Source organism: Condylura cristata, unplaced genomic scaffold, assembly GCF_000260355.1.
Source record: "Condylura cristata isolate star-nosed mole 26May11 unplaced genomic scaffold, ConCri1.0 scaffold00023, whole genome shotgun sequence".
Lineage (NCBI taxonomy): Eukaryota > Metazoa > Chordata > Mammalia > Eulipotyphla > Talpidae > Condylura > Condylura cristata.
The window spans coordinates 23,594,855-23,605,997 of record NW_004567124.1 but is presented as its reverse complement, the minus strand read 5'-3'; the positions used below and the strand labels follow the sequence as shown (position 1 = coordinate 23,605,997).

Genomic DNA, 11,143 nt, shown 5'->3' with positions numbered 1-11,143 from the left:
TCTGGTATATGGTTGTTCATTATTTTTGTTATTTTCTCGCCTGGTCCATTATATTCCTGCTATGAGTAAAACCTGTCTAGGCTTTTTTTTTTTTTAAAGATTTATTTATTTATGCATACAAGAGCTGGGATTCAGGCCAGAGGTACAGGTGGGGGCGAGTAACAGGATTCACCAGCGACACAGAGGGGAGCAGAAGAGGGAGACTGATTGAAATCTACTGCTGAGGGGAGCAGCAGTTAAGACAGAAGTCTGCTGCGCCATGTGGGTCAGCTCCCTGGGCAGGAGGCGAACTGCTGCAGTGGCTGCTCATAGCTTCCTAGGGCTGAGACTTAACCCCTAGGCCACTAGGGAAGCCCTGTAGGCATTTCTTAAGAGTTGAGAGATAAAAGTGTCTTTTGTGCTGGGCTCAACCTGGTGGCACAACAGGTTAAAGCACTGCACTATGAAGCTCTCAGAAGCCACTGCTGCATGAATTCAATCCCTCGTCAGGGAGCTGAGCTCTCTCCTGACCTGCCCACTTCTCCCCTCAGTAGTGTACTTCAGTCCATCTGCCTGTTCTGTTCCCCACTCTGTCTCTGGTAAATCCTCTCACCCACCATACCTATGGCCTGTACCCCAATTCTGTAAGCACAAATAAATAAATCTTTAAAAAAAAAACACAAGTGCCTTTTGTCATGTGAATGTAGTGAAATTTTAAAGTGCCTAAGGAAGGGAATTGGTTGCCAGGAGAAGCAACCATAAGATTAGAGGATTGGAACTCTAGTCCCATCTCCAGGCCTTCACGGAGGAAACAGTATGGGGGTAGGGACAGAGTTCAAAGTCAATGGCCTATGTGTTCACAGGAGGAGCTTAGAGAACAGTGCACTTCAAGGGCTACCTTGCTGGACCCCAAGCTCCTCACTCTACATCTCTTCATTTAGTTGTTTGGTCATATAATTTAGTATCCTTTTAATAAGTTAGTAACCTTGTAGACTTTTCTGTGATCCACTGTAGCAAATTAATTGAACCTGGCAAGGGGTCCTGAGAGTCTCTGACTTGCAGCTAGTTGACACGAAGCACAGACAAATAAACTGTAAGTGGCACTTGACCTCTAAAGAGAGGGTTATAGGAACCTCTAGCACGTAGCCGGTTGTTTAGAAGTGCAGGTAGCAAGCAGGCTTGTGACTGGCCTGGTATCTGAAGAAAGGAGGGAAATGCTGGAGGCTGAGCTCTTTTCCCGTGGAATCTGATATTATCTCTGGGTAGACAGTGTCAGGGTTGAGTTGTCTCACACCCTGCTGGTGTCCCAGAGTTGCTCCTTGGTGTGGGGAGGCTTCCACAAACATTCACTGCAATTGACTCCAGAAACCTGGCCACCCTGTATCTCCATTCTCTCTAGAAGCCAACTGTTACAGATTCTTCAGTGGTATTTCACACAGAAGTGTGTGTGTGTGTGTGTGTGTATGTGTGTGTTTCACACACACAGGCACACACCCCTCCTCTTTTTAAAATACCTTGTCAGAAGATTTTATACTGTATCTGCTTCTTTTCCTATTTAAGGAATCATGTGACTTCTTCTATAGCTGCATGTATAGATACGTCTCACAGCTTTTAAGCACTGTGTGCTATAGGAACGAACCTAAATTTATTTACCCAGCGCTCCATATTGGTGGAATTTGATTTTAATCTCCTATTACAAACAACGCCAGCAGCAAGCACAGCGATTTTTAATTACATCACCACTCCTGCTTAACACTGTCAGTGGCTTCCTGCTGCTCTGAGAATAAAATCCAAGCCTCCAATGCCCTATACAACCTGACACAAGCCTTCTTTCTAACTCATCCCAGGTCACTCTCCTCCCCACAAGCCAGTCGGCCTCGCTCTTCTTGAATATGCCAGTGCTTTCCTGCCTCTCTGTCGCCATGTGCCTTGGCCTGGGATACTCTTTTTCCAGCTTCCCCCTATGGCTACTCCTCTGTGAGGGCTACAGTTTACATATCTTCTCTGCAGAGTACCTCTGGTTAACGCTTTCATTCACTGTTTACTTCCTTCACAATCCTTATAATAATCTAATTATCCTGTTGATTTGTTTCTTATTTGTTTATTGTCTGCTGCTCTCCTTTTCTAGACTATAATTTTCATGAAGGCAGAAACCATCTTTAAGATTTAGCACATGGGCAGGTGGGTCCTCAATAATCCTTTGTGGAATCAATGAATAATTAAATGAACAAATGGTTGGGTGCTGGCTAAAAGGTATCACAAAATATAAAAATTGAGGCAGTGTTAAATCCATAAACTTCTCCTTCAGGGACCTGCCTGGGTTTGGGGGATGAGCTGGGAAAATGGCTTGCAGGAAACTGTTAGAATAGCTGAAGGCTGCAAAACATCATCTCTGGACCTTGTCCTCACTGGGTACTTAGCTCTATTGGGATGATCATTTCTGGTGATCTGGGAACAGCGGGTATATTGGTCTGTTTCTGTATCCAAATTGAGGTCATCTTACAAGATTCAAAGTATCTCTTATCTGTGCTCAGGCTCAAGGCCATGGACACTTACAGAAGGGCCTGGTCTTGCTCCAAGAATGGGTAGATCTTTAAGACTACTGCAAAAGGTTTATAACTTCCCTCTTCCCTGTCTGCTGGCTCATCCCATACTTTCCAAAGGCAGCTAGGATAAGACACCATATTGGTCAACCACTATCTTGAAAAGCTTATTCCTTCAGGATTGGGAGGTAGTATCATGTGGGGAGCCTCCTCTCCCCCCACTTCTGGAGGGCTCCACACTCCCCCCCCCCACCTTTTTTTGTAGAAGAACTGAAGGTCAGAGATGCAGGGGGTGAGATAAAGTGGGGATCAGAATGGATGAATCTACTGAAATACACTGCTGAGGGGAGCAGCAGGTGAGACAGGAGAGGTCTGCTGCACCACGTGGGTCAGCTCCCTGGCCAGGGACTGAATTCAGGGCATAGCAGTGACAGTAGTGAGATTTAACCCCTCGGCCACCAGGAAGGATCATGCCCATACTCCCTTTCACAACATAATCCTGAGGCAGCAGGGCTATTCTTATACCCTCTGGTCTCCTCCAGAAAGAGCTATTCTCAGAATAGAGACTTGCCATGAATCCCACTGGGACTTTTGGGTGGTGGATCACAACTCAGGTCTTTCAAAGGACTGCATGAACACTGTCAGTTCTCTTCTAACTGATGCCTTAGAGTGTGTGAAGAGTTCAAAATTGTTTTCAAGGTTTTTTTGGGAGCAAAGGACATATGTTTAACTCTGTCCCAAGCAGTACATCCTGTACTATTCTATCAGAGCAACTAAATTGGCATATTAAGCAACAGCTGCATATATTTTTTTTTTGCACAAGTTTTGCTTTGATTACTACATTGATCAGGGAGTTTGTTATTTTTAAGACTTATTTATTTATGCACACAGAACTGGGGTACAGGCCAGAGGTGCAGGGGGGTGAGAGGATTCACCAGACACAGAATAGGCTGACTGACAAAGTACACTGCTGAGGGGAGCAGTGGGCAGGTCAGAAGAGGTCTGCTGTGCCATGTGGGTCACCTCCAGGGCGGGGATCAAGCTTACACTGAAGCTGCTGCAGCTAGCTTGCAGTGCTGTGTCCTAACCCTTTGTGCCACCAGGGAGGGCCCAGGGATCACTAAATCTTAATGGCTAAAGAAGTTTGCTTCCATACATACAATCACTACATTATCGGGAGCATACAATGCCCATGGGAAAATGTATTTTTGTTATAGAAATAACATGGACTTTTCTCTTTTTTCATATGGACTTTCATGTCTTCTGTAAATCAACTCATTCTCATGGGCTAGCAACTCAAATGTACTTCTACAGCTCATAGTCAAAACATAAAATTCAGTAGATGTAATCTCAGAGTTCTCCCACCTCACACACAGGAAGGAAAAAGAAAGCATAGCTTTTCTCTTGAGGTAGTTAGGAAAACAGACATTTCTCATTATTCATTCCTTAAACCTATAAAAAAAATCTTCTCTTGTTATATCTTAATAGCCTGTGAAATCCCCCCTCCCCACTATGAATTCCTAGTTCTCTCAGGTTCTCATTTACAGTGCTGGGTGCCTGGTTTTGAGTAACAAAATTGGTGTAGACTAACAAAGAGATGCATCTTCTCCATCTTTTTCCAAGGCTGGAGGGTGGGAGGTGAGGGCCTGGGGGAGAGCTAAGTAGCTATCTCCTTCTCACAGTGGAATTCTAGGAAATTTAAACTCCCAGCAGATACACAAAGGCAGAGTCACCTCAGAGTACTGTTGGGGTACCCTGCAGAGGCTACTGAGGTACCCATGCCAGAGGCCTTGTGGGGGAGTCACATTCAGCAGAACCATCTAGGTGGGCTCCCTTCAGCAAGCCACTGGCAGAGGCTAGCTTTTAGGAATTTTAAACTCTCTGACTTTGTGGGTTCCCCGGCACTTCCAGATGCCAGTTGAATCTTAGTATCCCCTTGCTGTGGCCTACCTGCACTGAGCCTGGGGTTTTCTGGAATATTCTATGGCAGCAATTCTTTTTTTCTTGGTAGGATGGCAAAGGCCAGCGAGTGCTGTTCTCTTAGCTGGCAGTTGCCTGGCTCAGTAGCTTGCCGTGTTGTGTGCTGAATGTTGTACCATTGATTACACCGCAGAAACAGGTACTTGCGTTGACAGGTGATTACTGTTTAGTCACAAAGTCAGGACACCAAGCCTGAAGACGTTCATCTTCAGGACAAGTGAGCTGTGGAAATCCAGCTACACCCCTGAGGTTATTCTCCTCCCAAAGACACTATTGGGTCAAAATAACTTATTAAGCACCCATTCACAAGTTTATATTTTATGAACCACAATATTACCAACATATTTGAATATAATAGTGCATATAAATATAGCCCATTTGTTCTCTCCAAATGGTGTACAGAATGATTCATGAACCCTGTCGAATCATTCTGCACCTCGGGTTGGGAGAATTCATATTCTTGCTCCCCGCTGGCGTGCCTGATTTCTGGTTCTCTACAGTTTGCTTCTTCTTTAGGGAAGGGATTGAGGCAGCAAAGCAGTAAGCAAGCCTGGGCCAGTGACCTACACTATTCAAGGTTAATTGCATTTTCTGCCTCATAATCCGCACCCTTGGGCAGGAGAGAAGCTATATTTGAGCTCAGTCTGGAGCTGTCCCAGGGACTCTGGCACGGCGTTAACCTGCAGAAAACCCCTCAGTCATTAGTCCTCACCTTATTTGGCTGAATAAGGCTAACCTGTGAGGCAAGCAGATTTTAAGTGCAAACAACATGAGTCTTGAAGAGGGTTTTCGTGATCACAGCTCTCTCAGGTCCCGGACCACATGCTGTTGAATGGGAGCTGGCTATGGCTTCTCATGGGCAGAGGTGAGATGGAGGGATAGTACACAGTGGGCACCTGCAGCCCAAAAGCTCAGGTGCCCAGGGGCAGAAAGGGCCGTGGGAGACGGGGTTGTGTAGAGAAGAGCTCGAGATGTCCTCAAAGGTGTGACGGGGGCAGACAAGGCAGCAGGGTGGGATGGCACCTCAGCCTCTCTTCTAGCTGAACTGTACGTCTCCTTGGCCAGAGCTTTCTCTGCTCCCCTTATCAGTGTCCTCGAAGGGCACGTGTGCTGACGTCTGCCCTGTTCAGGAGCAGGTGCTGTGTAAAAGCACTTCAATGTCACAGAGGAACAGCCACATGGGTTCCTCTTCTCAGGGCTGTGGCGTGAGTAAGCTGAACCAAAAAGTGTGAATCAATTACGGGGCTGCAGTCTTGCCTCTGTGTTCACACACTACACCCAGCCCAGCTTTCTGAGACAGGCGGGTGAGGGGTGCAAGTGCTAACAGTAGGGCCCCACATTGCTTCACCTCAGCACCTCCTCCGCTAATTTTTATTTTCTTTGAAGGGCGGGAACCCCTGCTGAGCTCTTGGCCCAGGAGCCCACTTTTCTTGCTTAGTAAACCAACTAAATCTATCCAGGAACTGCAGATGCTGCAGTTAGAAAAGCAGTCAGTTCCTGCAGGAAGAAGATGGGCAAGTTCACCCCAGAGGGAAATGTGGCCTCAGTGTCTGTGGGGCAAGGCACTCCAGATGCAGCAGGGTCATGCTGGCCCAGGCACCCTCTGCTCCCTACTCTCAGAGGAGACAGGCTCCAGAGCTAGGCTGGGAAAGGCAGGGCCCATGCAGGCACTAGGTCTCCAGGCTGGAGTATCAGGAGCTGCTGCAGGGCTACCTCAGGCCCTGAGTAGAGGGAGGTCAGTGTTCAGGATGGGAGAGAGGAAAGGTGCTTGCCCAGACCCCCGCAGCCACTCGCCTCACTTAATCCTTATAAATGCAGCAGCTTCTTGCCCTGAAACCCCCACCCTACCTGCCAAGTGAGGGAGTGGGGGATATTTTTGTCATACAAAATATGCCTGTAGGCAAAGGCAGGCTCCTGGTGTCAAGGAGCTGCCTCAGCTCTCACCACATGGTGTGGTGTGCAGAGGAAGTGCACACGGGGTGGAGAAATGCATTTGCTCTGGAACACGGAGGTCACTGTGTGCAAGTAAATGTCATGCAAGGGAAGACTAAGTGGTCTGTCAGCACAGATGGTCCAAAGAAGACTCAACAAGGGCAATTAAGACCCTCTGAGCAGAACCTCCAAAGCTGCTGCTGAGTAGCTTGTAAGAAAAGAGCAGGGATAATGAGGGGCTAGACTTACTGAGATTTCACTGAAGATGCATCAAGAGCCAAATGTCCTCATTCCTATGTGGGTTCCCAGTATCCCCGTGAAGTTGAGGAATTAAAAAAAAAAAAAAAAAACAAACCTGAGCCTGAAGAAAAGCAGACTCATCCATCCTTCCTGTGTTAAGGCCACTTTTACAGAGAGGTGGTGCTTATAGGCATCACAGTTTCTTGCTATTGATTGAAAAAATTTTGGTTGTATTTTTCCAGTCAGTGCTGAATATCTCAGTGGACTAGTCATGTCACAGCTGCAGAATTACTGAAAACTCAGCCAGGCTTGTTAGAAAAAACTCATTACTGAGTATTTGTGTGAGGCTTATATTCATGCTGCTCTCTCTCATACAGCTATGCCTCTCATACAATGTTGCTAAAAAAGAAGTGGAGAATTTGGGGACAAAGGCACTTCCTGCAATCCTAAGAACAGTTTCACAACTCATTTCCTCCCTCCCTCCTTTCCATCTGGCAGAGGACAACTACACATTTTATTTGGCAAATGTGGCAATTTCTTGGGTTCAGGGAGTGACTGGGTGGCCCTGGCCAGGAGAAATATGGTAAGCTTGGCATCCCCAACTGGCCCTCAACCCAATTTCCTTCCCCCAAACCAACAAATATTAGATATCCTGAGCTAGACACACTCTGAAAGTGAAAGAGGCCATGATATTGGAGTCCTAGTGCAGACTCCTTTCCAGCTATCCGAACAGTGCCCTGGAAGTTGAGGTGGAGGCCAAGGAAGCAGAGAGAGGAAGGGCTCCGGGAAAGCAACAGCACTGAGCATGAGAACCAGATGTGGAGACAAGGCCCTGCTCTGCCACTTCTGAGACTGTGACCTTAGACCTGTCCCCTAATGTGCTGAGCTGTTTTCTTCTGTAAAACAGAGTTAACATGCTGCCTCTCAAAGGATTATCATAGGGTTCAAAACATGTGATATAAAAATATAGAAAAGCCCCGTGTTTTCCCTACCAACTTGCTCTGTCCTGTGGCGTTGTCTTCGTTTAGAGTAAATGCACTTGTGTGGGACAGGACCTCAGCATGAGACTGCACCCCAGGAGCAGAAGCCAGCCCTCCCTGCCCAAGGATACTTGGGTGGGTCCTGGCTCTGTGCCCAGCTGTGCAAGAGTCCCCAAGCTTGTGGGAATGGACGTCATTTTGGAAATCTGCCCCAAAGGGCTTTCAAAGCACAAATATCCATCTTCTCCATGCCCAGAGGTTGTTTTTTTCCCAAGATCAGGTCAGAAGGGTAGAAAGTATCAAATACGTGCCATGGACTCAGACCCCTCAGAGCCTGGCAGTAGTGCCGTGAAGACAAAGACAGACTTCTAGGGCACACTTTCTGCATGCTCCTGACACTTGGGAAGGAAGAGGGTAAGATGGGAAATGAAGTATGACATAATTCCAATTGGTACTGTACCTTCTAATGCTTTGGTGGTATTAAATAAAGAGAAAAATGCATTTACAAAAATCTATTTCAGAATCTTAATCACTTTCAGAACATACTTGTTTTCTGTGGTGTTAAAGTTGTGGGTGCTAACTGTAGCCTGACTCTTTACCCTGGAATCCTCAGGGTGTGACTGCACATCCTGTTGGCAGGCAAGGCTCTCTGATCTGAGGCCCCAATACCTGAGCATGCCCACTCACATCTGCTGGCATCCTAGCTAGGAACAGATAGGTCATTCTCCTCCATCAAAAATGCTTCATCACAACAGACAGAACCCCTGAGGAAGGTACGGTTCCAGGGCTGACTACTGGCCTGTGATACCAATGGTGGTACAGAACTGCAAGGATGACTGTCTCCTTCCCCAGCACTAAGCAGAAACAGACCGCACTGCAACAACAAACCCGAGAGTCCCAGGAGAGGAGTGGGACAGCTGGGGCCAGGAGCCCAGCAGATGGTGGAGGGCTATCACAGCACAAATGCTGAGGCCTAGGAAAATAGCAGGACAAACCCCACATTTCCCAACAGCGTCTGTCTCAGGGATAGGCAGGGAGGAATAAGGGAAGAGGTAGCAGACGATGGCCAGCTCACTCGGAAGTCGAGTTTCCTGAAAAAACGGCACATTCAGAACCACACTACCCTCTGTGGTTCTCAAGCTTGAGCCTACATCAGAATCACCAGGAGACTGCTGGGCTCTCTCCTAGAGTGCCTGGTTCTGGGGGAGCAGGGCCTGAACAGATTCATTTCTAATCATTTCTCAAGAGATGCTGATGCTGATATTTTGGGCATCACTGCACTAGACCAGGCCTTCGCCAGTAATTGTTGGTCACCAGCCGCTCTGGAAAAAAGACTGCAGGGCTGAGGGGGAGAAGGAATGGATATTTAACTCGACCACAATCCACCTCTGTCAGCACAATTCTCACTTTCATTCAGCCATCACATTTTCACAAACCAAGAGTCCCAACTTCAGAGCATTCGACTTATGAGTTAAATACTACAGAGAAACTCTGCTTCTTCCTGCCAGGTTTTCAGATTCTGTCTTTCATGACAGTGGACAGCTGCCCAGTTCTCTCTGGAAGTTCAAGTCCCCAATCATCATGTACTTTCAGTGGCTAAGTAGCGCAATCTCTTTGCACTTTTGCATGAACTAGATCATCAGAAAGCACAGCTGGCAGTTACCATCAAACCTGATTCAGAGAAAGAGCTCCCCTTCTGACAACTCAGTTCTGCTGTCAGTGGCAGGGAGTTTTGTTCCAGAACACTTCTGTTCCTGGCCTCTAGTCTCTTGTCCAAGAATGGGTTTGGGAGCCAACCTGACCTCAGCTTGCTGCTGCTGCTGCATCTCCCTGCACCTGTGCTAGTTAGGCTTCTCAGGCAGACTTCTGGCCAGCCTTCTCCTTCCTCTCCTTTTTTCCAGGGTGTGGAGGTGGGGTGGGCGGGGATCCAGCTGTCTCTATAGGGGTAGGGGAGAGTGGATATAGGATACATGCCCTGAGGATGTGTGCCACATCAGGGAGGCTAGTCTTCTGTGTTCCACTTGGGTAGGAGGGAAGTGGTTGGAGTTGAGGAAGGCAAATTCTAATGGTCATCTCTTGGGTAAGTCATTTCCTTCTCTGTAAATGATCTCATATCCCTCCCTATGTGTCCAAAGTCTCTGATTCTGTTACCAGTTGACCAGAATAACCAACCCACAGGTCCATCTTCTCTTAAACAGGAGGAAAGAAAAATCTTAAAAAAGGGTTATCAGGTAGCTTTATAAGGTAGGTATTTATTAAGATAGTGATTACTGATTGAATTAATTAAAAAACAAAACAAAACAAACAACCAAGGCCATTTTGCAAAGCAAATACAAAGAGTAACTAAACAGAGTCAATTCTATTCTAGAAATGGCCTCTGGCTGGCCTGAGACAATAAAGACTAATATGTGAAACCATTGTTCCACTACAAGTCTGGTCATTTTACATTCTATCTTGAGCTAATAGAAAAACCCTACTGGACCACAGGTGAGGGCTTGCAGGATCTTTTCTGAAGGGCTCAGAGATTGAAGGGGTGCAAGCTCCCGATGGCTATATGAGAGGATCTTTGGGGCAACAGTTTGGTGGGGGGTGAGCGATACAGTATTATTTGCATCACTTTGCATGTAAGATTAAGAACTCTGGTCAGTAAAGAAGGGATAGGGAATGACAGATATGAGAAGAGGCTGGTAAACTGTCCCTCCTGACCTCATCCCAGCACTCGTCCAAACTCACCCAGAGATGGAGACTGTGAACCTTGGCTGAGGTAGGTTGTGCTTTGAGGCAAGTGCTCTCTGGTCCCTGAACCTCATAGTTTCCCGAGGGCTCTTTCAGATGACCGAGCAGCACAGGACTACACAGCAATACTGTGGAGATGTCACCACTGGGAAAAATCTTGCATGTCTGCTGCCAGCTGAATTTTATGCTGTCTGAAAGCCAAAAGTGGATGACAAACCACTGGGGAACATACTCAATTCAATAGACATCTATCGAGGGCTTCCCTTAGGCAAGTGTACCTGCGTGTTCTCAGGGTTGTAGAGATATGGGACTTAGAAATAGCTGCAAAAGTGACTTGGAAAAAGCCACCTTCTTTCCTCTAGCCTCATGGCACTCATGATCTGTATACTTAACTGTCCTTGCTTCCCCTCCTGTGTCTATGTCCATTGTCCCCTGCACTACTAAAGAGATGGCCACATGGGATCCAGTGAGCTCATGGTGCATAGTCTTGTGCACAGCACATGACCTGCCCAAGTATTCATTGGTTAACTACTAAATGAATGTGACCAGGCTAACAGCCAGAGATTGACAATAACTAATCTTACTGGATAAGTATCTCTTTCCTGAGTTTTCCATTTCAATACCCAGTGAGATCAGTAGAGGAAAGAAGGATCATATTGGGGTAAGACTGTTCCTGGAGATGCCATCCCTGTCCAAAGCAGAGTTTGACTTAACCCTAGATATTCATTTCACAACTGGTCTCCTTACTTCCTT

General features: G+C 46.8%; 1 protein-coding gene across 2 annotated transcripts in view; it reads right to left on the bottom strand.

The window, feature by feature from the left end:
* FRMD5 (FERM domain containing 5) overlaps positions 1–11,143 on the bottom strand; it is a 273,565-nt gene that overhangs the window by 40,293 nt on the left and 222,129 nt on the right. The gene's annotated exons all lie outside the window — the stretch shown is intronic.